This window comes from Genypterus blacodes, unplaced genomic scaffold (assembly GCF_046128005.1).
Source record: "Genypterus blacodes isolate CSIRO-AG114 ecotype Tasmania unplaced genomic scaffold, CSIRO-AGI_Gbla_v1 ptg000029l_1, whole genome shotgun sequence".
NCBI classification, from domain to species: Eukaryota; Metazoa; Chordata; class Actinopteri; order Ophidiiformes; family Ophidiidae; genus Genypterus; species Genypterus blacodes.
The window spans coordinates 7,742,198-7,767,296 of NW_027466842.1; the positions used below are offsets into that span (position 1 = coordinate 7,742,198).

The 25,099-nt window shown below is 45.4% G+C and overlaps 12 non-coding genes and 8 pseudogenes across 12 annotated transcripts; all 20 read right to left on the reverse strand.

The window, feature by feature from the left end:
- Window positions 1–6,390: 6,390 nt before the first annotated feature.
- LOC142994458 (5S ribosomal RNA) lies at window positions 6,391–6,509 on the reverse strand. Its single transcript, XR_012961401.1, has one exon. It is a non-coding gene; the product is annotated as a 5S ribosomal RNA (ribosomal RNA).
- A 445-nt stretch (window positions 6,510–6,954) lies between these two features.
- Window positions 6,955–7,073, reverse strand: LOC142994379 (5S ribosomal RNA). Its single transcript, XR_012961348.1, has one exon. It is a non-coding gene; the product is annotated as a 5S ribosomal RNA (ribosomal RNA).
- Window positions 7,074–7,530: 457 nt separating this feature from the next.
- LOC142994401 (5S ribosomal RNA) lies at window positions 7,531–7,650 on the reverse strand (annotated as a pseudogene).
- Window positions 7,651–7,895: 245 nt separating this feature from the next.
- On the reverse strand, window positions 7,896–8,014 carry LOC142994449 (5S ribosomal RNA). Its single transcript, XR_012961392.1, has one exon. It is a non-coding gene; the product is annotated as a 5S ribosomal RNA (ribosomal RNA).
- A 451-nt stretch (window positions 8,015–8,465) lies between these two features.
- LOC142994459 (5S ribosomal RNA) lies at window positions 8,466–8,584 on the reverse strand. Its single transcript, XR_012961402.1, has one exon. It is a non-coding gene; the product is annotated as a 5S ribosomal RNA (ribosomal RNA).
- A 445-nt stretch (window positions 8,585–9,029) lies between these two features.
- Window positions 9,030–9,148, reverse strand: LOC142994423 (5S ribosomal RNA). The gene has a single exon (XR_012961366.1). It is a non-coding gene; the product is annotated as a 5S ribosomal RNA (ribosomal RNA).
- A 457-nt stretch (window positions 9,149–9,605) lies between these two features.
- Window positions 9,606–9,725, reverse strand: LOC142994402 (5S ribosomal RNA; annotated as a pseudogene).
- Window positions 9,726–9,970: 245 nt separating this feature from the next.
- Window positions 9,971–10,089, reverse strand: LOC142994450 (5S ribosomal RNA). The gene has a single exon (XR_012961393.1). It is a non-coding gene; the product is annotated as a 5S ribosomal RNA (ribosomal RNA).
- Window positions 10,090–11,937: 1,848 nt separating this feature from the next.
- Window positions 11,938–12,056, reverse strand: LOC142994460 (5S ribosomal RNA). Its single transcript, XR_012961403.1, has one exon. It is a non-coding gene; the product is annotated as a 5S ribosomal RNA (ribosomal RNA).
- A 445-nt stretch (window positions 12,057–12,501) lies between these two features.
- On the reverse strand, window positions 12,502–12,620 carry LOC142994434 (5S ribosomal RNA). Its single transcript, XR_012961377.1, has one exon. It is a non-coding gene; the product is annotated as a 5S ribosomal RNA (ribosomal RNA).
- A 457-nt stretch (window positions 12,621–13,077) lies between these two features.
- LOC142994403 (5S ribosomal RNA) lies at window positions 13,078–13,197 on the reverse strand (annotated as a pseudogene).
- Window positions 13,198–13,442: 245 nt separating this feature from the next.
- LOC142994451 (5S ribosomal RNA) lies at window positions 13,443–13,561 on the reverse strand. The gene has a single exon (XR_012961394.1). It is a non-coding gene; the product is annotated as a 5S ribosomal RNA (ribosomal RNA).
- Window positions 13,562–14,012: 451 nt separating this feature from the next.
- Window positions 14,013–14,131, reverse strand: LOC142994461 (5S ribosomal RNA). The gene has a single exon (XR_012961404.1). It is a non-coding gene; the product is annotated as a 5S ribosomal RNA (ribosomal RNA).
- A 445-nt stretch (window positions 14,132–14,576) lies between these two features.
- Window positions 14,577–14,695, reverse strand: LOC142994445 (5S ribosomal RNA). The gene has a single exon (XR_012961388.1). It is a non-coding gene; the product is annotated as a 5S ribosomal RNA (ribosomal RNA).
- Window positions 14,696–15,152: 457 nt separating this feature from the next.
- On the reverse strand, window positions 15,153–15,272 carry LOC142994404 (5S ribosomal RNA; annotated as a pseudogene).
- A 245-nt stretch (window positions 15,273–15,517) lies between these two features.
- Window positions 15,518–15,636, reverse strand: LOC142994452 (5S ribosomal RNA). The gene has a single exon (XR_012961395.1). It is a non-coding gene; the product is annotated as a 5S ribosomal RNA (ribosomal RNA).
- A 451-nt stretch (window positions 15,637–16,087) lies between these two features.
- On the reverse strand, window positions 16,088–16,206 carry LOC142994405 (5S ribosomal RNA; annotated as a pseudogene).
- Window positions 16,207–16,670: 464 nt separating this feature from the next.
- On the reverse strand, window positions 16,671–16,790 carry LOC142994390 (5S ribosomal RNA; annotated as a pseudogene).
- A 457-nt stretch (window positions 16,791–17,247) lies between these two features.
- LOC142994392 (5S ribosomal RNA) lies at window positions 17,248–17,366 on the reverse strand (annotated as a pseudogene).
- A 7,447-nt stretch (window positions 17,367–24,813) lies between these two features.
- LOC142994388 (5S ribosomal RNA) lies at window positions 24,814–24,932 on the reverse strand (annotated as a pseudogene).
- Between the last annotated feature and the right edge of the window lie 167 nt (window positions 24,933–25,099).

Sequence of the window (25,099 nt, forward strand, 5' to 3'; positions counted from 1 at the left end):
CATCATCATCATCGTCACACAGTGGCTCGTGTACTTCACTTCTCATGTGCATTCAATCTTCTCATATTATGCCCATGTGCAAAACTCATTTTCTGAATGTATGCTTTCATATAAGATAAGATAAGATACAACTTTATTCTCCCGAGGGACATTGGGTGTTGACAGAGGGAGGGAAACATGAGGGAGGAGGACCAGGTGAGGCCTGCTGCTCAGAGGGCCAAAATGCTTACGGCACCGGGTATTCCCAGGCGGTCTCCCATCCAAGTACTAACCTGGCCCGAAGCTGCTTAGCTTCCGAGATCAGACGAGATCGGGCGTGTTTTTTTTTTTTCTCTTTTATTATCAAAAAATAAATATTTTTACAAATACATTTTACACAAGTAAATACAAGTCATTTCAAATCAAATCAAATTATTTCCAACAATCTATAACACCATTCATCACATCTTTTTTTTTTTTTTTTCTCTTTTTTTTTTCCTTCACCCATCACCCCTCACCCTTGACCTATTGACATTTGCACCCCACCCTGATTTCCATTCACAAATAGACAGTTATCTTCCAGCACCTTTTGTTTGAAGTTCTTGTCCCCACCATCCCACAGCAGACTCACATTCCTTTTCATAAAGTTACAGAAAAATCTCCAGATGTTCACTTTTTTGTCCTCGAAATGTGAATAGTTTCTCCGAAGTCTGATGACATGTTTGGCATAACTCAGAATGTAATTGATAAGCCATTTGTTCACCCCTGCTTTCCTTTCCTTATACCCAAATAGAAAAAACCTCTCCCATTTTTCCTTTTCCGTGATTGTGACTCTACATTTTTGAAAGCATTGGTCCAGTTTCTCAAAAAACACTTTTAACTCCTTACATTCAAAAATAAAGTGCCTAAATGTCTCCACTTCCACTTCACATATATCACAAACCTTGCTGTTGAGTCTATTTATCTGGTTTAGCACCAAATTGACAAATATTCTATTGTGTCTGAGCCTGAAATTTGTATCAAAGCACTCTGATGAAATGAACTTCACATTTAGATCTGACCAAATGTGCTCCCTCTGAAGCCCATGGAACTGCCTTAGCCATACTTCCTCAGCTGCCGCTTTCTTCTTTTCCTTTCCCAAAAACACTCTATATAGTATCTTGGAGTTAACTGATCGTATGTCATGCTCTTTCCCTCCTTGGATGAGGGAGAAACTGACCAACTCCAGAGCCTTCTCTGCCCTCCTCCCCTTCACCAGCGCCACCCAGCTACGAGGTAACCCCTCTAAAATTCTCTGGCATAGTCTTTTGATCTCTATTGGTCTCACTTTCCCTAATCTTCCCCTGACCTCCTGGATTACTTCCTCCTGCAGAAATCCACCACCTCTTTGGATAAAGTGCTTCACCTGATTTAAACCTGGTTCCTCCAAGTACCTCCCTGAAAAAACCTTCCCCTGACACCTTATTGACGGATTTCTGAAAACTGGTTGGTGTAACACCTGCTCCGCAGTCTCACATCTAAACTTTAAATCCCCCAGTAAAATATTCCACGCTTCAAGTATTTCCCCTGTAAATGCATTAACCTGTGCTCTTTCCCTTTGCTCCGTTTCCCTACATAGATTAAACACTCCTCTATTATCCCACCCCTGTAGGCAAGAGTCGAGGCACTTCTGCCACGCGTAAATCTTTGCGTTTCCCATAAATTTCTCTAACAGTCGAATCCGTGCACTAAGCTTTTTACTTTTCAGGTCCACCAATTTCAAACCGCCCTCCTTCTGCCCATTGATGAGCACCTTCCTGGCTATCAAATGCTGTTTTTTATTCCAGATGAAAGCACTCATCATGTCATTCAGCTTTCCTATTACCCTGTCCGGCATTTCACAGACTCTTAGCGCATACTGACACTTGGACAGGAGGAGGGCGTTAGTTACTATCACTTTACCCCTTAGATTCAATTTCCTCCCGGACCAGAAATCCAATCGCATTTTGATTTTTCCCTCTATTTCACCCCACGTTTGTTTTGTTGCTGCATCTCGATTCTTACCTACGTATACACCCAAAACCTTCACCATTTCATTTCTCTTTACAAAATTCCATGTATTTACACAATCGAAACCATCACCAAAGCCCATTAGCTCGGTTTTTTCCCCATTGATTTTGGCCCCAGATGCCCTCTCATAGCACTCTACATGCTGCAGCACCCTGTCTACACTCCTCTCATCCCTAACCGTAATACTTATGTCATCTGCGTACTGGTAGATTTTCGTGTCCGTTTTATCTTCCATTTCAATCCCCAAAATCCCTGGGTCCCTCCTTATGAGGGCAGACAAGGGTTCTGCCGCTATGGAGTATAACATAGCTGAAAGCGGGCATCCTTGCCTGATTGACCTCTCCAGAGCGAAGCTCTCAGTTAACCTCCCGTTTATTTTCACCCTACTGATGGCATTCCTATATATTAACCTAATCCATTTAGTGAAACCTTCCCCGAAACCCATCTTTTCCAGTGTTTTAAACAAAAAATCATGATCCACCCTATCAAACGCCTTCTCTAAATCAACCCCTATGTACAGCCCTCCCTTCTGATTCATTTTGTCAAAGATGTCCTGGATCGATAAGATGATGTCACTAATGACTCTCCCTACCACACCATAACACTGACAGGGATTCACCACTGTGCCTATCACCTCCTTCAATCTGTTTGCCAGGATTTTAGCCAGTATTTTATAATCTGTATTTAGCAGACTAATTGGCCTATAATTCCTCAAATCACCTTTGTCACCCTTATTCTTATACACCACTCGGATTGCCCCGTGAAGAAGTCCCCAGATGCTTTCCCCTCCCGCTCCATGCATTGAAAGATTCTCAGGAGAATTGGCTTCATCACCTGTTTAAAGGTGATGTAAAATTCCCCCGATAACCCATCCAGCCCTGGACTTTTGTTCTTATTCAAACCATTTATTGCTCTTTCCAATTCTTCCTCTGTTATGTTTTTATCACAGTCTGCTCTGTCATCTTCCCCTAATTTTTTTTCTATCCCTTCAAAAACACTGTGGTCTGTAGAGTTTACCTCCATCTTTGAAAAAAGTGTTTTAAAATGTTTATGAGCCACCTCCAGCATTTCCTCTGTCTTCTCCATTGTCTTACCCTCTTCATTTTTCAGGTTTTGCAGATGAGCTTTCTTTTGCTGTCTTTTTTCAAGCCCTAAAAAGAAACTTGTATTCTTTTCCCCTTCTAAAATATCCTTCATCCTCGATCTGATAGCTGCCCCTCTGCTCCGTTTCTTCTCAAGCTCATCTAATTGTTTTCTCAGCATGAGATATTTTAGATTGTTGAAGTTTTCCTCTGCAATCGACCTTTCCAGCTCTTTATTAATCTGGTCTCTTAAACTATACTCAGTTCTTCTTTCCTTCTCCATTTTATTTTTACAATAGTTTATTGTCACTTTTTTGATGTGCAATTTCACCTCCTCCCACCACTCCCCCATATTTATACAACCCTCACCCTGCAGTTCTCTTTTTCTTTCTTTCAGTAGATTTTCAACTTTCTCCCTATATTTTCCATCCAGCAAAACACTGTTATTTAAACACCATAACCCTCCACCTTTGTGCTCTTTCTCCCCCAGCTCCACCCATAACCTTGCGTGATCGCTAAACCCTGTGAACTCATACCAGCATTTTGAAATTTTTTTTTCCAGCCCAGATGCTAATAGACATAAGTCAATCCTGGACTGTTTAAGTTTCCCCAGAACCGTCTGTCGTCTGGAAAAGCCCCTTTCTCCCATATTGCGCACCCTCCACAGATCTACCAGGTTGAAATAGTCAAAAAGCTCATTTAGCGATTTCCTACTTATATCACTTTTGTATGTATTGTTGCTTGATATATCCAATCTCGTAAGTGCACAGTTAAAATCCCCCACTACACAAATGTTCCCTCCCAAATGCGGTTTTAGTTGATCAAAGAAAATTCCACGCTTGTTGTCCTCATTCGGTGCATAAATATTCAAAAGTTTGTAAAGCACATTCCTGTAAATAAATTCAATACCGATCACCCTTCCCTCATCATCCTTCACTATTTCCTTAACATTTTTGATCTTATCTCCTTTAGCAAAAATAGCGACTCCGGCTCGTCCATTTACACCGTTGTTTGCCCACACTTTTCCAGCCCATGTATCCCTCAGATAGCTTCTCCACTCCCTTGTCCACTTAGTCTCTTGTACACAGAGGATGTCAAAAGTATCCACCCTTAAAACATCTCGCATCTTGTTAATACATCTTAAGCCGTTTGTGTTTTGCGATAGTATTTTTAACATTGTAAATACATAGAGATAAATCAGGCCCATCATCTTTATGCTACAGTTCACGTCTTACTTTTTCCTCTTTTTGATCCCCTTGTCTTCAGCATCCATTGCAGTCTTCTCTTCCCCAGCTCCTGGCTGTTTCCGAGGTCCATATCAGACTCCGAGTTCCCCGACTCTTGAGACCCCGTCAAGCATATCTCTGAGTCTGATTCTGGGGGCCGCTGAAGTTGAACAATTTTCACCTTCCTCTCCTTTCTCTCCGATGTATTCACACTCTGCCCCTCTGCTGCGTCTCCATGTCCCGGCACCTCAGCTGTCGATCCTCTCACCTCCATTCCTTGCTCTCCGTCCGACTCCAGTATGTCTCTTCCTTTCTCCGCTTGCCCCTCCGCACGATCCTTCTCGGTCTCCTCCCTCTCAGAGATATTCTCTCTCGATTCTTCCTGCTCCTCACGTTGCTTTCCTCCCGTCCCTGGAGCATGATCAACGTCCTCACAAACACATCTGCTGCTCTCCTTTTTGCAGCTCTGGCATTTGTTCCCTCTGCCCATGCACTCCCTTGCATAGTGCCCCTGCTCTCCACATTTTCTACAAAGGAAATCTGGACAGTCCCTCAGGATATGACCAGTCTGTATGCACTGTCTGCACACTTTCACCTGTTTGTCGTGCAAAACTCTGAAGAACTCTGCTCCAAAAGCCGTCTCAAACTTGGTCGAATATGGAAGTGATTGGACCGTCTCCGTGAATTTAACTTTCACGTATCTTGTTCCGTCAGCAATTCTAGTTCCCGGCCACATTCTCCTGATGATCGGGGATACTGCACTCACTCCCCAGCTGTTCAGCTTGCCCAGAATGACGCTGTCCGTGATATACGCCGGCAGCCCCAGAAACGAGACCACCAGCTCATCATTACATAACTCCTTGGACATGATCGCGGTCTGTCCAATTTTTATGCCGTCCAATAGTCTTTCTTTCCCCTTCGGGTGATTCATTGTGATCTCATATTTATTTCTGCCCGTGTACCGGCAGGCGATGATTTTCCCACAAGTGTCTTGTATTGCCTGGATCAGCTCCATTGCGGTCACTTTATCTTCTCCAATCAGCTCCAGGGCGAGCGTTAAATTTTGCTGAAACTCTTCAGCTTTATCCTTAATAATCCGTATCTCTTCCTCTCTGATGATTTCTCTCTCCTGCCCTCTTCCTCCTTCCGCATTTTCGGCTACGTCAGGAGCTGTCACCGCACGTGTGTCCTCCATTTCTCCCGTCATATTCTGACCGTCCACGGTCCTGTACGCCCGATCGTCTTTCACCATCGGCTCGTTTGCCTCAGCCGTCCGGTCCGAGCCCGGTGCAGCGACTCTGGCTCCCTTTCCTCTGGTTCTCACCATACTTGGAGCACAGTATAAACTATTTTCCATCAGGAAAACACAAACCAAACAAACAAATAACTTAAAGTGTCCCCCAGACAGTCAAAACTGCTGGGGGTGGCTCCAAAAACCGAGCTATCAAAGAAACGAAAAATCTGGGCTTAAAGAAACGCCACAGTTCAAACTCAAAATCAAAATTGCCGCACAGGATCAGTCAAAATACACGCACGCCTGGAGCTCACACACACCTCCTCTTACTTCCGTGTTCAGAGTGGTATGGCCGTAAACGAGGAGAGCAGCCACACAGAGGCTCTTTATAGGTGAGACAGACCCAGTTCAAGTCACCGTGTACACATGACTACACTCAAGTTCATGTATATCACAATTTACATGATGCCTTCATCAGAAACACACATTTCTGGATAATGAAGTCTTACCTAATGAAACTGATAATCATCACATAGAACATACAGAGGGACCACTTACATCTCTGACGCTCACTTTCATCATCATCATCATCATCATCATCATCATCATCGTCACACAGTGGCTCGTGTACTTCACTCCTCATGTGCATTCAATAATCTCATATTATGGCCATGTGCAATACTCATTTTCTGAATGTATGCTTTCATATAAGATAAGATAAGATAGAACTTTACTCTCCCGAGGGACATTGCGTGTTGACAGAGGGAGTGAAACATGAGGGAGGAGGACCAGGTGAGGCCTGCTGCTCAGAGGGCCAAAATGCTTACGGCACTGGGTATTCCCAGGCGGTCTCCCATCCAAGTACTAACCTGGCCCGAAGCTGATTAGCTTCCGAGATCAGACGAGATCGGGCGTGTTCAGAGTGGTATGGCCGTAAACGAGGAGAGCAGCCACACAGAGGCTCTTTATAGGTGAGACAGACCCAGTTCAAGTCACCGTGTACACATGACTACACTCATGTTCATGTATATCACAATTTACATGATGCCTTCATCAGAAACACACATTTCTGGATAATGAAGTCTTACCTAATAAAACTGATAATCATCACATAGAACATACAGAGGGACCACTTACATCTCTGACGCTCACTTTCATCATCATCATCGTCACACAGTGGCTCGTGTACTTCACTTCTCATGTGCATTCAATCTTCTCATATTATGCCCATGTGCAATACTCATTTTCTGAATGTATGCTTTCATATATGAATATGATAAGATAAGATACAACTTTATTCTCCCGAGGGAAATTGCGTGTTGACAGAGGGAGTGAAACATGAGGGAGGAAGACCAGGTGAGGCCTGCTGCTCAGAGGGCCAAAATGCTTACAGCACCGGGTATTCCCAGGCGGTCTCCCATCCAAGTACTAACCTGGCCCGACGCTGCTTAGCTTCCGAGATCAGACGAGATCGGGCGTGTTCAGAGTGGTATGGCCGTAAACGAGGAGAGCAGCCACACAGAGGCTCTTCATAGGTGAGACGGACCCAGTTCAAGTCACCGTGTACACATGACTACACTCAAGTTCATGTATATCACAATTTACATGATGCCTTCATCAGAAACACACATTTCTGGATAATGAAGTCTTACCTAATGAAACTGATAATCATCATATAGAACATAAAGAGGGACCACTAACATCTCTGACGCTCACTTTCATCATCATCATCATCGTCATCATCATCATCGTCATGCAGTGGCTCGTGTACTTCACTTCTCATGTGCATTCAATCTTCTCATATTATGACCATGTGCAATACTCATTTTCTGAATGTATGCTTTCATATAAGATAAGATAAGATACAACTTTATTCTCCCGAGGGAACTTGCGTGTTCACAGAGGGAGTGAAACATGAGGGAGGAGGACCAGGTGAGGCCTGCTGCTCACAGGGCCAAAATGCTTACGGCACCGGGTATTCCTAGGCGATCTCCCATCCAAGTACTAACCTGGCCCGACGCTGCTTAGCTTCACAAGATCAGACGAGATCAGGCGTGTTCAGAGTGGTATGGCCGTAAACGAGGAGAGCAGCCACACAGAGGCTCTTTATAGGTGAGACAGACCCAGTTCAAGTCACTGTGTACGCATGACTACACTCAAGTTCATGTATATCACAATTTACATGATGCCTTCATCAGAAGAACACTAACATTTCAGATAAGATAAGATACAACTTTATTCTCCCGAGGGAAATTGCGTGTTGACAGAGGGAGTGAAACATGAGGGAGGAGGACCAGGTGAGGCCTGCTGCTCAGAGGGCCAAAATGCTTACGGCACTGGGTATTCCCAGGCGGTCTCCCATCCAAGTACGAACCTGGCCCGACGCTGATTAGCTTCCGAGATCAGACGAGATCGGGCGTGTTCAGAGTGGTATGGCCGTAAACAAGGAAAGCAGCCGCACAGAGGCTCTTTATAGGTGAGACAGATTCAGTTCAAGTCACCGTGTACACATGACTACACTCAAGTTCATGTATATCACAATTTACATGATGCCTTCCTCAGAAACACACATTTCTGGATAATGAAGTCTTACCTAATGAAACTGATAATCATCACATGGAACATACAGAGGGACCACTAACATTTCTGACGCTCACTTTCATCATCATTTTCATCATCATCATCGTCACACAGTGGCTCGTGTACTTCACTTCTCATGTGCATTCAATCTTCTCATATTATGACCATATGCAATACTCATTTTCTGAATGTATGCTTTCATATAAGATAAGATAAGATACAACTTTATTTTCCCGAGGGAAATTGCGTGTTGAGAGAGGGAGTGAAACATGAGGGAGGAGGACCAGGTGAGGCCTGCTGCTCAGAGGGCCAAAATGCTTACGGCACTGGGTATTCCCAGGCGGTCTCCCATCCAAGTACTAACCTGGCCCGAAGCTGATTAGCTTCCGAGATCAGACGAGATCGGGCGTGTTCAGAGTGGTATGGCCGTAAACGAGGAGAGCAGCCACACAGAGGCTCTTTATAGGTGAGACAGACCCAGTTCAAGTCACCGTGTACACATGACTACACTCATGTTCATGTATATCACAATTTACATGATGCCTTCATCAGAAACACACATTTCTGGATAATGAAGTCTTACCTAATAAAACTGATAATCATCACATAGAACATACAGAGGGACCACTTACATCTCTGACGCTCACTTTCATCATCATCATCGTCACACAGTGGCTCGTGTACTTCACTTCTCATGTGCATTCAATCTTCTCATATTATGCCCATGTGCAATACTCATTTTCTGAATGTATGCTTTCATATATGAATATGATAAGATAAGATACAACTTTATTCTCCCGAGGGAAATTGCGTGTTGACAGAGGGAGTGAAACATGAGGGAGGAAGACCAGGTGAGGCCTGCTGCTCAGAGGGCCAAAATGCTTACAGCACCGGGTATTCCCAGGCGGTCTCCCATCCAAGTACTAACCTGGCCCGACGCTGCTTAGCTTCCGAGATCAGACGAGATCGGGCGTGTTCAGAGTGGTATGGCCGTAAACGAGGAGAGCAGCCACACAGAGGCTCTTCATAGGTGAGACGGACCCAGTTCAAGTCACCGTGTACACATGACTACACTCAAGTTCATGTATATCACAATTTACATGATGCCTTCATCAGAAACACACATTTCTGGATAATGAAGTCTTACCTAATGAAACTGATAATCATCATATAGAACATAAAGAGGGACCACTAACATCTCTGACGCTCACTTTCATCATCATCATCATCGTCATCATCATCATCGTCATGCAGTGGCTCGTGTACTTCACTTCTCATGTGCATTCAATCTTCTCATATTATGACCATGTGCAATACTCATTTTCTGAATGTATGCTTTCATATAAGATAAGATAAGATACAACTTTATTCTCCCGAGGGAACTTGCGTGTTCACAGAGGGAGTGAAACATGAGGGAGGAGGACCAGGTGAGGCCTGCTGCTCACAGGGCCAAAATGCTTACGGCACCGGGTATTCCTAGGCGATCTCCCATCCAAGTACTAACCTGGCCCGACGCTGCTTAGCTTCACAAGATCAGACGAGATCAGGCGTGTTCAGAGTGGTATGGCCGTAAACGAGGAGAGCAGCCACACAGAGGCTCTTTATAGGTGAGACAGACCCAGTTCAAGTCACTGTGTACGCATGACTACACTCAAGTTCATGTATATCACAATTTACATGATGCCTTCATCAGAAGAACACTAACATTTCAGATAAGATAAGATACAACTTTATTCTCCCGAGGGAAATTGCGTGTTGACAGAGGGAGTGAAACATGAGGGAGGAGGACCAGGTGAGGCCTGCTGCTCAGAGGGCCAAAATGCTTACGGCACTGGGTATTCCCAGGCGGTCTCCCATCCAAGTACGAACCTGGCCCGACGCTGATTAGCTTCCGAGATCAGACGAGATCGGGCGTGTTCAGAGTGGTATGGCCGTAAACAAGGAAAGCAGCCGCACAGAGGCTCTTTATAGGTGAGACAGATTCAGTTCAAGTCCTCTCACCTCCATTCCTTGCTCTCCGTCCGACTCCAGTATGTCTCTTCCTTTCTCCGCTTGCCCCTCCGCACGATCCTTCTCGGTCTCCTCCCTCTCAGAGATATTCTCTCTCGATTCTTCCTGCTCCTCACGTTGCTTTCCTCCCGTCCCTGGAGCATGATCAACGTCCTCACAAACACATCTGCTGCTCTCCTTTTTGCAGCTCTGGCATTTGTTCCCTCTGCCCATGCACTCCCTTGCATAGTGCCCCTGCTCTCCACATTTTCTACAAAGGAAATCTGGACAGTCCCTCAGGATATGACCAGTCTGTATGCACTGTCTGCACACTTTCACCTGTTTGTCGTGCAAAACTCTGAAGAACTCTGCTCCAAAAGCCGTCTCAAACTTGGTCGAATATGGAAGTGATTGGACCGTCTCCGTGAATTTAACTTTCACGTATCTTGTTCCGTCAGCAATTCTAGTTCCCGGCCACATTCTCCTGATGATCGGGGATACTGCACTCACTCCCCAGCTGTTCAGCTTGCCCAGAATGACGCTGTCCGTGATATACGCCGGCAGCCCCAGAAACGAGACCACCAGCTCATCATTACATAACTCCTTGGACATGATCGCGGTCTGTCCAATTTTTATGCCGTCCAATAGTCTTTCTTTCCCCTTCGGGTGATTCATTGTGATCTCATATTTATTTCTGCCCGTGTACCGGCAGGCGATGATTTTCCCACAAGTGTCTTGTATTGCCTGGATCAGCTCCATTGCGGTCACTTTATCTTCTCCAATCAGCTCCAGGGCGAGCGTTAAATTTTGCTGAAACTCTTCAGCTTTATCCTTAATAATCCGTATCTCTTCCTCTCTGATGATTTCTCTCTCCTGCCCTCTTCCTCCTTCCGCATTTTCGGCTACGTCAGGAGCTGTCACCGCACGTGTGTCCTCCATTTCTCCCGTCATATTCTGACCGTCCACGGTCCTGTACGCCCGATCGTCTTTCACCATCGGCTCGTTTGCCTCAGCCGTCCGGTCCGAGCCCGGTGCAGCGACTCTGGCTCCCTTTCCTCTGGTTCTCACCATACTTGGAGCACAGTATAAACTATTTTCCATCAGGAAAACACAAACCAAACAAACAAATAACTTAAAGTGTCCCCCAGACAGTCAAAACTGCTGGGGGTGGCTCCAAAAACCGAGCTATCAAAGAAACGAAAAATCTGGGCTTAAAGAAACGCCACAGTTCAAACTCAAAATCAAAATTGCCGCACAGGATCAGTCAAAATACACGCACGCCTGGAGCTCACACACACCTCCTCTTACTTCCGTGTTCAGAGTGGTATGGCCGTAAACGAGGAGAGCAGCCACACAGAGGCTCTTTATAGGTGAGACAGACCCAGTTCAAGTCACCGTGTACACATGACTACACTCAAGTTCATGTATATCACAATTTACATGATGCCTTCATCAGAAACACACATTTCTGGATAATGAAGTCTTACCTAATGAAACTGATAATCATCACATAGAACATACAGAGGGACCACTTACATCTCTGACGCTCACTTTCATCATCATCATCATCATCATCATCATCATCATCGTCACACAGTGGCTCGTGTACTTCACTCCTCATGTGCATTCAATAATCTCATATTATGGCCATGTGCAATACTCATTTTCTGAATGTATGCTTTCATATAAGATAAGATAAGATAGAACTTTACTCTCCCGAGGGACATTGCGTGTTGACAGAGGGAGTGAAACATGAGGGAGGAGGACCAGGTGAGGCCTGCTGCTCAGAGGGCCAAAATGCTTACGGCACTGGGTATTCCCAGGCGGTCTCCCATCCAAGTACTAACCTGGCCCGAAGCTGATTAGCTTCCGAGATCAGACGAGATCGGGCGTGTTCAGAGTGGTATGGCCGTAAACGAGGAGAGCAGCCACACAGAGGCTCTTTATAGGTGAGACAGACCCAGTTCAAGTCACCGTGTACACATGACTACACTCATGTTCATGTATATCACAATTTACATGATGCCTTCATCAGAAACACACATTTCTGGATAATGAAGTCTTACCTAATAAAACTGATAATCATCACATAGAACATACAGAGGGACCACTTACATCTCTGACGCTCACTTTCATCATCATCATCGTCACACAGTGGCTCGTGTACTTCACTTCTCATGTGCATTCAATCTTCTCATATTATGCCCATGTGCAATACTCATTTTCTGAATGTATGCTTTCATATATGAATATGATAAGATAAGATACAACTTTATTCTCCCGAGGGAAATTGCGTGTTGACAGAGGGAGTGAAACATGAGGGAGGAAGACCAGGTGAGGCCTGCTGCTCAGAGGGCCAAAATGCTTACAGCACCGGGTATTCCCAGGCGGTCTCCCATCCAAGTACTAACCTGGCCCGACGCTGCTTAGCTTCCGAGATCAGACGAGATCGGGCGTGTTCAGAGTGGTATGGCCGTAAACGAGGAGAGCAGCCACACAGAGGCTCTTCATAGGTGAGACGGACCCAGTTCAAGTCACCGTGTACACATGACTACACTCAAGTTCATGTATATCACAATTTACATGATGCCTTCATCAGAAACACACATTTCTGGATAATGAAGTCTTACCTAATGAAACTGATAATCATCATATAGAACATAAAGAGGGACCACTAACATCTCTGACGCTCACTTTCATCATCATCATCATCGTCATCATCATCATCGTCATGCAGTGGCTCGTGTACTTCACTTCTCATGTGCATTCAATCTTCTCATATTATGACCATGTGCAATACTCATTTTCTGAATGTATGCTTTCATATAAGATAAGATAAGATACAACTTTATTCTCCCGAGGGAACTTGCGTGTTCACAGAGGGAGTGAAACATGAGGGAGGAGGACCAGGTGAGGCCTGCTGCTCACAGGGCCAAAATGCTTACGGCACCGGGTATTCCTAGGCGATCTCCCATCCAAGTACTAACCTGGCCCGACGCTGCTTAGCTTCACAAGATCAGACGAGATCAGGCGTGTTCAGAGTGGTATGGCCGTAAACGAGGAGAGCAGCCACACAGAGGCTCTTTATAGGTGAGACAGACCCAGTTCAAGTCACTGTGTACGCATGACTACACTCAAGTTCATGTATATCACAATTTACATGATGCCTTCATCAGAAGAACACTAACATTTCAGATAAGATAAGATACAACTTTATTCTCCCGAGGGAAATTGCGTGTTGACAGAGGGAGTGAAACATGAGGGAGGAGGACCAGGTGAGGCCTGCTGCTCAGAGGGCCAAAATGCTTACGGCACTGGGTATTCCCAGGCGGTCTCCCATCCAAGTACGAACCTGGCCCGACGCTGATTAGCTTCCGAGATCAGACGAGATCGGGCGTGTTCAGAGTGGTATGGCCGTAAACAAGGAAAGCAGCCGCACAGAGGCTCTTTATAGGTGAGACAGATTCAGTTCAAGTCACCGTGTACACATGACTACACTCAAGTTCATGTATATCACAATTTACATGATGCCTTCCTCAGAAACACACATTTCTGGATAATGAAGTCTTACCTAATGAAACTGATAATCATCACATGGAACATACAGAGGGACCACTAACATTTCTGACGCTCACTTTCATCATCATTTTCATCATCATCATCGTCACACAGTGGCTCGTGTACTTCACTTCTCATGTGCATTCAATCTTCTCATATTATGACCATATGCAATACTCATTTTCTGAATGTATGCTTTCATATAAGATAAGATAAGATACAACTTTATTTTCCCGAGGGAAATTGCGTGTTGAGAGAGGGAGTGAAACATGAGGGAGGAGGACCAGGTGAGGCCTGCTGCTCAGAGGGCCAAAATGCTTACGGCACTGGGTATTCCCAGGCGGTCTCCCATCCAAGTACTAACCTGGCCCGAAGCTGATTAGCTTCCGAGATCAGACGAGATCGGGCGTGTTCAGAGTGGTATGGCCGTAAACGAGGAGAGCAGCCACACAGAGGCTCTTTATAGGTGAGACAGACCCAGTTCAAGTCACCGTGTACACATGACTACACTCATGTTCATGTATATCACAATTTACATGATGCCTTCATCAGAAACACACATTTCTGGATAATGAAGTCTTACCTAATAAAACTGATAATCATCACATAGAACATACAGAGGGACCACTTACATCTCTGACGCTCACTTTCATCATCATCATCGTCACACAGTGGCTCGTGTACTTCACTTCTCATGTGCATTCAATCTTCTCATATTATGCCCATGTGCAATACTCATTTTCTGAATGTATGCTTTCATATATGAATATGATAAGATAAGATACAACTTTATTCTCCCGAGGGAAATTGCGTGTTGACAGAGGGAGTGAAACATGAGGGAGGAAGACCAGGTGAGGCCTGCTGCTCAGAGGGCCAAAATGCTTACAGCACCGGGTATTCCCAGGCGGTCTCCCATCCAAGTACTAACCTGGCCCGACGCTGCTTAGCTTCCGAGATCAGACGAGATCGGGCGTGTTCAGAGTGGTATGGCCGTAAACGAGGAGAGCAGCCACACAGAGGCTCTTCATAGGTGAGACGGACCCAGTTCAAGTCACCGTGTACACATGACTACACTCAAGTTCATGTATATCACAATTTACATGATGCCTTCATCAGAAACACACATTTCTGGATAATGAAGTCTTACCTAATGAAACTGATAATCATCATATAGAACATAAAGAGGGACCACTAACATCTCTGACGCTCACTTTCATCATCATCATCATCGTCATCATCATCATCGTCATGCAGTGGCTCGTGTACTTCACTTCTCATGTGCATTCAATCTTCTCATATTATGACCATGTGCAATACTCATTTTCTGAATGTATGCTTTCATATAAGATAAGATAAGATACAACTTTATTCTCCCGAGGGAACTTGCGTGTTCACAGAGGGAGTGAAACATGAGGGAGGAGGACCAGGTGAGGCCTGCTGCTCACAGGGCCAAAATGCTTACGGCACCGGGTATTCCTAGGCGATCTCCCATCCAAGTACTAACCTGGCCCGACGCTGCTTAGCTTCACAAGATCAGACGAGATCAGGCGTGTTCAGAGTGGTATGGCCGTAAACGAGGAGAGCAGCCACACAGAGGCTCTTTATAGGTGAGACAGACCCAGTTCAAGTCACTGTGTACGCATGACTACACTCAAGTTCATGTATATCACAATTTACATGATGCCTTCATCAGAAGAACACTAACATTTCAGATAAGATAAGATACAACTTTATTCTCCCGAGGGAAATTGCGTGTTGACAGAGGGAGTGAAACATGAGGGAGGAGGACCAGGTGAGGCCTGCTGCTCAGAGGGCCAAAATGCTTACGGCACTGGGTATTCCCAGGCGGTCTCCCATCCAAGTACGAACCTGGCCCGACGCTGATTAGCTTCCGAGATCAGACGAGATCGGGCGTGTTCAGAGTGGTATGGCCGTAAACAAGGAAAGCAGCCGCACAGAGGCTCTTTATAGGTGAGACAGATTCAGTTCAAGTCACCGTGTACACATGACTACACTCAAGTTCATGTATATCACAATTTACATGATGCCTTCCTCAGAAACACACATTTCTGGATAATGAAGTCTTACCTAATGAAACTGATAATCATCACATGGAACATACAGAGGGACCACTAACATTTCTGACGCTCACTTTCATCATCATTTTCATCATCATCATCGTCACACAGTGGCTCGTGTACTTCACTTCTCATGTGCATTCAATCTTCTCATATTATGACCATATGCAATACTCATTTTCTGAATGTATGCTTTCATATAAGATAAGATAAGATACAACTTTATTTTCCCGAGGGAAATTGCGTGTTGAGAGAGGGAGTGAAACATGAGGGAGGAGGACCAGGTGAGGCCTACTGCTCAGAGTGCCAAAATGCTTACGGCACCGGGTTTTCCCAGGCGGTCTCCCATGCAATTACTAACCTGGCCCGACGCTGCTTAGCTTCCGAGATCAGACGAGATCGGGCGTGTTCAGAGTGGTATGGCCATACCGAGGAGAGCAGCCACACAGAGGCTCTTTATAGGTGAGACAGACCCAGTTCAAGTCACCGTGTACACATGACTACACTCAAGTTCATGTACATCACAATTTACATGATGCCTTCATCAGAAACACACATTTCTGGATAATGAGGTCTTACCAAATGAAACTGATAATCATCACATAGAACATAAAGAGGGACCACTAACATCTCTGACGCTCACTTTCATCATCATTATCATCATCATCATCATCATCATCATCATCTCACACAGTGGCTCGTGTACTTCACTTCTCATGTGCATTCAATCTTCTCATATTATGATCTTGTGCAATACTCATTTTCTGAATGTATGCTTTCATATAAGATAAGATAAGATACAACTTTATTTTCCCGAGGGAAATTGTGTGTTCACAGAGGGAGTGAAACATGAGGGAGGAGGACCAGGTGAGGCCTGCTGCTCAGAGGGCCAAAATGCTTACGGCACCGGGTATTCCCAGGGGGTCTCCCATCCAAGTACTAACCTGGCCCGACGCTGCTTAGCTTCACAAGATCAGACGAGATCAGGCGTGTTCAGAGTGGTGTGGCCGTAAACGAGGAGAGCAGCCACACAGAGGCTCTTTATAAGTGAGACAGACCCAGTTCAAGTCACCGTGTACACATGACTACACTCATGTTCATGTATATCACAATTTACATGATGCCTTCATCAGAAACACACATTTCTGGATAATGAAGTCTTACCTAATGAAACTGATAATCATCACATAGAAGATAAAGAGGGACAACTAACATCTCTGACGCTCACTTTCATCATCATCATCATCATCATAATCATCATCGTCACACAGTGGCTCGTGTACTTCACTTCTCATGTGCATTCAATCTAGTTATATTATGCCCATGTGCAATACTCATTTTCTGAATGTATGCTTTCATATAAGATAAGATAAGATACAACTTTATTCTCCCGAGGGACATTGGGTGTTGACAGAGGGAGTGAAACATGAGGGAGGAGGACCAGGTGAGGCCTGCTGCTCAGAGGGCTAAAATGCTAACGGCACCGGGTATTCCCAGGCGGTCTCCCATCCAAGTACTAACCTGGCCAGACGCTGCTTAGCTTCTGAGATCAGAAGAGATCGGGCGTGTTCAGAGTGGTATGGCCGTGAACGAGGAGAGCAGCAACACAGAGGCTCTTTATAGGTGAGACAGACCCAGTTCAAGTCACCGTGTACACATGACTACACTCAAGTTCATGTATATCACAATTTACATGATGCCTTTGTGACATACCCCCCATTTAGTCTTTTCTTTGGTCCCTTTTCCATTAAGTTGTGGCCTTTTATTTTCTTTTGTTACGATGTTGTTGCATGTTTTGGCCAGAAGTGGCGCTGTAGTACTGGGATATAATGCAGTTGCATAACGGTGAGAGAGAGAAGAAGTAGCCACTGAGAACGGAAGGCGGGAGATGTAAATGGTGAAGTGAGCTGTATTGTGGAAACTTTGGATTAAACGAAAAAGCTTTCCCAGCACGCCGTTGAGAGTATTACTTTCTTCAAGTGTGCAACAAAATTGGCGCCCGAACAGGGACTCAACGTGATACAAAAAAGAAGTCTGAAGACAAAAAAAAAGAACGAACGTTGGAACGCGCAAAATGGAGCTGGAGCAGTTACAGGATCAGCTAACGGAGCTACTGTGTCGGCTAAACGTGGAACAGCTAAAAGAAGTGTGTATCCGAGCTAAAGTTTCATCAGACAAGGAGAAGAAACACACGTTGATCCGAGCAATTAATGAGTCAGTAGAGAATGCTTTTGAAGTGGAGGAACAAGATGTAGCAGAGACATTTGGGCAAGAGTTGTTAGCTACAGCTAAGCGATTGAGAGAAAACGCGCCCAAACCAGAGAGGTATGATAAAAATGAAGAGGAGCTACAAAAGCTACAAAAACAGTATGCTGAAATGCAGTTGACATTCCAGACGTCGACCAAAATGCTCGAGGAGGAAATGAGTCGGCTTCGGGAAAAAATGAACAGGACGGCTAGCCCGCCAGAACTCCCATTCTCCAGAGCCCCTGAAGTGGTTATCAGACGCGAGTTTCGGATTAATGGCCAGATAGGTGAATTGGGGCAGAAAGACAAGTTATCATACACTAACCTCATGTACCAAATAGACTCTGAAAAACGTAAAGGCCACAGTGATGTAGAAATTGTTGAAGCTGTAGTAAAAGCTGCTACACCAGGGCTCAGTTTACGTGATATGCTGGAAGCCAAAAATAATTTGACACTCGTGCAGTTGAAGACGATTCTTAAAGCCCATTTCAAAGAAAACAACACTACAGATATGTTCCACAGACTCATTAACATAACTCAAGATGCAAAAGAATCCCCTCAGAATTTTCTTTTTCGTGCAGTTGAACTCAAAGAGAGGCTACTGGCGGCTGCAGAAGATGCCAGCTCAGATGTACAGTATAGCCCAGACCTCATTCAGAAAAAGTTTCTTAGGTCAGTCAGTACAGGACTACTGAGTGATAATGTTAAAATGCAGCTGAAACCTCACCTAGATGATCTAGGAGTGACTGACGAGATATTGATAGAGAAAATGAATGATGCTGCTGCTGTTGATTGGGAGACACAGCAGAAATTGAAGAAAAGTATCCCAAATAAGCCAGCCAGAATAAATGAGCTAAAAACAGAAACAACTACTTACCAGCTGTATAGTGACAGGGAAACAGACAATGACCAGCCATCTGAACACAGCACTTCAGTCAAGGCCAGTGTTAAAAGTCAGAAGATAAAAACTCCAAAAAGCTCTTCAGAAACTGAACTGATGGATGCAGTGAAACAGCTGAGAGAGGAAGTGGCTGAGCTGAGGAAGAATGTTCAGTACTCAGCACGACCATCTCACCAGTTCCAAAACAGAGGGAAGAGGGCATGCAGAGGATGTCAAGACCGGGGTGAAGAGGAACAGTGTGACCACTGCTTCAAATGTGGCCTGAGTGGACACCTCTCAAGAGGATGCAGAGGCCAAAAGGAACTCAAGAGGCAACACTGATTCAGCTAATATCAAAGGACAGACTGTAGAATGTACCTCCCCTGACACTCAAGAACAGCATAGCAGGTCACTCAACACCCCTACTATTCTTAGAGAAAGCATTGTACAATTAGAAGAGAGACTGCGAGCAGAAAGGTGTTCCCCAGGTGGAAGATTGGCAGGTTCTGCTTATATTAGCCACATCTCCCCTCGTCACCATTCACAGCTGCTGAGACTTATTGGAAAGAAGTGCATGGTGAGTTGCTACCTAGATGGGGTGAAGACTCAAGCCTTATGGGACACTGGATCGCAAGTCTGCCTTATCAATGAGACCTGGAGGAAGAACTGCATCCCAGAGGTGAAGGTACGGAGCACTGAAGAACTCCTCGGCCCTGGTCCTTTTGTGGGGAAAGCTGTCAACCAGACCGACATCCCTTTCCTAGGCTGGGTGGAGGTCACGTTCCACCTAGACCCATCACATGCTCCAGAGTTCACGCTTCAGGTGCCCATGCTCGTGACAGGTGAGAAAGGAGCAGCAGAAGAGCCAATCATTGGTTACAATGTAATTGAACTGTTGTTAAAGAATGGTGTGGAGGGTCCACATGAAGTAATAACACAGGCTGTGAGCACAGCTTTCTCTTTTAGCTGTAAAAAGACTGAAATGTTAGTGAAAATTATTCAAAACAGTGACCCTGAGTGCAGTGACGGCCTAGTGAGAGTGGGCAGGCAGAAGGAAGTGATCCCAGCAGGTCAGGTAAGAACTATAAAATGTGCTGTGAGAACAGGTCCTCTACTGTCCAGTCAAGAAGCCCTTTTTCTGCCTGATGAACATGCCCCCTGGCCAGATGGCCTGAGTATGTCAGAGAGCATGATGACGCTTAGCGAAGGGACATATTCTCGCATAGCACTGCCCATCACCAATTACACCTGTCATGATGTCACCCTGAGCCCACGCAATGTTGGGGCAGGTTCAACTGGTCAAAGCTGTCTATCCAGTGGACGCCAAGCCAGTCACTCCCCGACCAGCTTCTCCGGTCGAACGTCCAGAGGTCAGCAGGGAGGATGAGCCTGAGCCTGATGGAAGGACAGCGGTGGACGAGGAAAGGTGGGACCCACCAATCACACTGATTCACCTCCCCCTTGCTCAGCAGCGACAAGTGAAGCAGATGTTGAGGGAGGAATGCAGAGCGTTCGCCAGAGACGATGATGATGTGGGATACATCCCTTCCCTACAACGGAAAATCAGACTCACAGATACAACACCGGTAAGACGTACCTATGTGTCTGTGCCTAAGCCACTTCACAAAGAAGTAAAACAGTACTTAGAAGACTTGTTAAATAGGGGCTGGATCCAAAAATCTAGGTCACATTACTCATCTCCCATTGTCTGTGTGCGGAAAAAAGATGGGAACCTCTGTCTGTGCTGTGACTACAGAGAACTCAACCGTAAGTCTCTGCCAGATCGCCACCCTATTCCCCGCATTCAAGATATGCTAGATAGTTTACATGGGAGTGCATGGTTTTCAGTGTTAGATCAAGGCAAGGCCTACCATCAGGGGTTCGTGGAAGAAAGTAGTAGACCATTCACAGCTTTTATAACACCCTGGGGCCTATATGAGTGGATCCGAATCCCTTTTGGCTTGTCTACAGCACCCTCCGAATTCCAGCGCAGCATGGAGGAGTGTCTATCTGGACTCAGAGATGAAATTTGCGAGCCATATCTAGACGATAATCTGGTTCATAGCCAAACATTTGATAATCACCTGAAAGATGTGAGAAAAGTGCTTCAGCGCTACCAACAGCACGGGATGAAATTGACTGCAAAGAAATGTGAGCTCTTTAAGAACCAGGTCAGATTTCTGGGAAAGATCGTATCGAAGGAAGGCTACACAATGGATCCTGCAGAAGTAGCCCCAGTGCAAGAGATGAAGCAGAGAAAGCCAGCGACAGTGGGTGAGGTGCGGAAAGTGCTAGGATTCATCTCATACTACCGAGCCTATATCCCAAACTTCTCTCGCATAGCTAAGCCTCTCTATGCACTGCTGTGCGCTGAGATACCAGGCAGTGAGACCCCTAAAGGCACAAAGAAGCAGAAGGCTGGGGTGAGAAAGACAAAGCAAAGCCAGGTACCCTCACATCAACGTATCAGGTGGACAGAAGAACACAGTACAGTTCTCAGTCAGCTGATAGATTACCTCTCCAGTCCTCCTGTGCTGGGCTACCCAAACTTTGAAGAACCGTTCATTATGCATTGTGATGCGTCCCAGGATGGACTTGGAGCGGTGCTCTATCAAAAACAGGAGGGAAGGTTAAAGGTCATTGCGAATGGCTCCCCGCACTCTCTGCTCCAGAGAAGAATTACCATCTACATTCTGGTAAGCTAGAGTTTTTAGCAATGAAATGGGCTATATGCGAGAGGTTTAGGGATTATTTGTATTACACTCCATCGTTTGTAGTATATACAGATAATAACCCTCTGACATATGTGCTGACAACAGCTAAATTGAATGCCACGTTGCTGAGATGGGTGGCTGAATTGGCAGACTTCCGATTTTCAATTAAGTACAGGCCAGGGAAGTCTAACTCTGACGCAGACGGGCTATCGAGAATGCCCCTTGACATAGAGAAGTATATGCTAACCTGTTCACAAAAGATACAGTCTGAGATCTTGGCCAGTGTCTCCAAAGGGTTGTCAGTTCACCAGGTGGAGAGAGAGCAGTTGCTGTGTCCAGTGACCATCACCACAGCCATCGCAGAGCTGAGCAGTGAGCCGCGGATGAACGCAGCAAAGCAGATCGCCCCTCAAGCACTGAGAGCCGCTCAAGACGAGGATCTACTGCTGAAGCAGGTGAAACAGCAGGTCGCACAACAGCAGTGGCCGAGGGTGAAAGACACTCACAGTGAGTTGGCAGTGTTTGCAAGGGAGAAAGCGAAGTTGGTGATTGATGCTGAGGATGTTCTCCGGCAACAGACAGCAACACGCACACAACTGGTTGTGCCTCCAAAGTTCCGTCCCCTCATCCTGAGAGAGCTGCATGAAGAGATGGGACACTTGGGCGTTGAACGGACACTCCATCTGATCCGTGAGCGTTTCTTTTGGCCTCATATGCAGAGAGACGTTGAGCATCACATCAACAAGGTCTGTAGCTGTGTGAAACGGAAAAGACCACAGAAAGCAGTAAGAGCACCACTTACCAGTATTGTGACAACATACCCCTTTGAGCTGGTCTCAATTGACTTCATGCACCTAGAGAAGTGTAAAGGAGGATATGAGTACATTCTGGTGGTCATGGACCATTTTACACGATTCGCTCAGGCGTATGCATGTACTAACAACAGTGCTCGAACTGCAGCTGAGAAGATATTCGGTGACTTTGTCCTCAAATTCGGCTTCCCCACGAAATTACACCATGATCAGGGTAGAGAATTTGAGAATAAGTTGTTTGCAGAGCTCCAAAAATACTCTGGCATCCAAGGTTCTCGCACCACCCCGTACCACCCCCAGGGGAACGGTCAAGTGGAACGCTTCAACCGCACCCTGCTGGCCATGTTGCGTAACCTAGATGACCAAGCTAAAGCAGATTGGAAGAATTCTCTTGCCAAAGTAATACACGCCTACAATTGCACGCGCAATGAGTCCACTGGATACGCACCATATTACCTGCTCTTTGGTCGTAACCCCAGATTGCCTATTGACATCATGTTCAGTATCCCCCACAGTGATGGCAGTGCATCTCATGATGACTATGCCAAGAAATGGAAACAGAGGATGGAGGAGGCGTACCAGTTAGCCTCCAAGGCTGCGAAGGCAAGCGGAGAGAGGGGGAAAAACCTGTATGACCGGAAGGTTCAAGGTGCAGAGCTGTATCCTGGCTGCAGAGTTCTCATTAGGAACTTGACTGAAAGAGGTGGACCCGGAAAACTCAGGTCATTCTGGGAAGACAAAGTCCATGTAGTGGTCAAGAGAAAACACACAGAAAGTCCAGTTTATGAAGTACAACCAGAGGATGGCCAGGGCCGCACCAGAGTGCTTCATCGAAATCTGCTGCTCCCCTGTGACTTCCTGCCAGTTGAGTCACACAAGCCTGAAAAGAAAAGAGGTGAGAGACCACACAAAGAGAAAAAGACACCGACAAAACAGAATGCAGAACCCGAGTGTTCATCTGACTCTGAAGAGGATGACTGGCGATGCATGTCCAGATGGCCCCAAGGAGACTCCGCAGCACAAACCAGAAGGAACCTCAGACCAGAGGCTACAGAGTTTCAGCCACGGGCTGCAACACCAGCACCTGAGGGAGACAATGTGATGGGAGAACAGACCCTGTGGACATCAGACACGGACAGAGAGCAAGAAGAACAGATCGGGACTGGACTGGAAAATGAAGTGACTGTGACAGCAGGCCTGAGTGAGGATATAGAAGAGGCTGAGCTGGAGACCGCAAGCAATGAGGGAGAAGAGTATCCATCATCTTCACCACCTGCGAGATGATATCCTTTCAGAAATAGACCTGCACCCAAAACACTCGCATATGATAGGTTGGGGCAGCCCACAGTTAATTGAATTAAAGTTATGAGATTATATGATGCACTTTAAAGTTGTAAGTTCAAGCCATCCAGTTTTAAGATGAATACAATTTGTTAGTTCATGTCAAAGTCATATGATGGATGGAAAATGTTAATGTGTTGTTTAAAAGAAAAAAAATACTTTTAGTTTATATAGGCCCACACAAAGTCAGTTCTCACATTTAGAATCGCACAAATATAACTGAAGAGGAAATGGTGGTTGTAAGATATTGTATTTACAGGAGTATGGTTGAAAAGACTAAATGTAAAGAGACTCTTATAACGAAATGATATGAAGAAAAGAGTTATTAGAATATATGAAGTGTGAGATTCTATGTGATTTCACTACAGGTCAAAGGTCACGCCTATTCCAGTCAAGACAAGCTGCCCGTGAACACAGCGGAGTAAATAGATAGTTGTCATAGTGCACAATGACTTCCTCTGTTTAACACATGACATTAAGGGGAGATAAGTGTGATGTGAAATCTGTCATTAGATATGTGTCTTGAATAATGGACTCTAACCTGGAAGTGATCAAATTGTCTTAAACAGGATGAACTGAGACGGGAAATGTCGGGACGACATTTAGTTAAGCAGGGGAGAGTGTGACATACCCCCCATTTAGTCTTTTCTTTGGTCCCTTTTCCATTAAGTTGTGGCCTTTTATTTTCTTTTGTTACGATGTTGTTGCATGTTTTGGCCAGAAGTGGCGCTGTAGTACTGGGATATAATGCAGTTGCATAACGGTGAGAGAGAGAAGAAGTAGCCACTGAGAACGGAAGGCGGGAGATGTAAATGGTGAAGTGAGCTGTATTGTGGAAACTTTGGATTAAACGAAAAACTTTTCCCAGCACGCCGTTGAGAGTATTACTTTCTTCAAGTGTGCAACACCTTCATCAGAAGAACACTAACATTTCAGATAAGATAAGATACAACTTTATTCTCCCGAGAGAAATTGCGTGTTGACAGAGGGAGTGAAACATGAGGGAGGAGGACCAGGTGAGGCCTGCTGCTCAGAGGGCCAAAATGCTTACGGCACCGGGTATTCCCAGGCGGTCTCCCATCCAAGTACTTACCTGGCCCGACGCTGATTAGCTTCCGAGATCAGACGAGATCGGGCGTGTTCAGAGTGTTATGGACGTAAACGAGGAGAGCAGCCACACAGAGGCTCTTTATAGGTGAGACAGACCCAGTTCATGTCACCGTGTACACATGACTACACTCAAGTTCATGTATATCACAATTTACATGATGCCTTCATCAGAAACACACATTTCTGGATAATGAAGTCTTACCTAATGAAACTGATGATC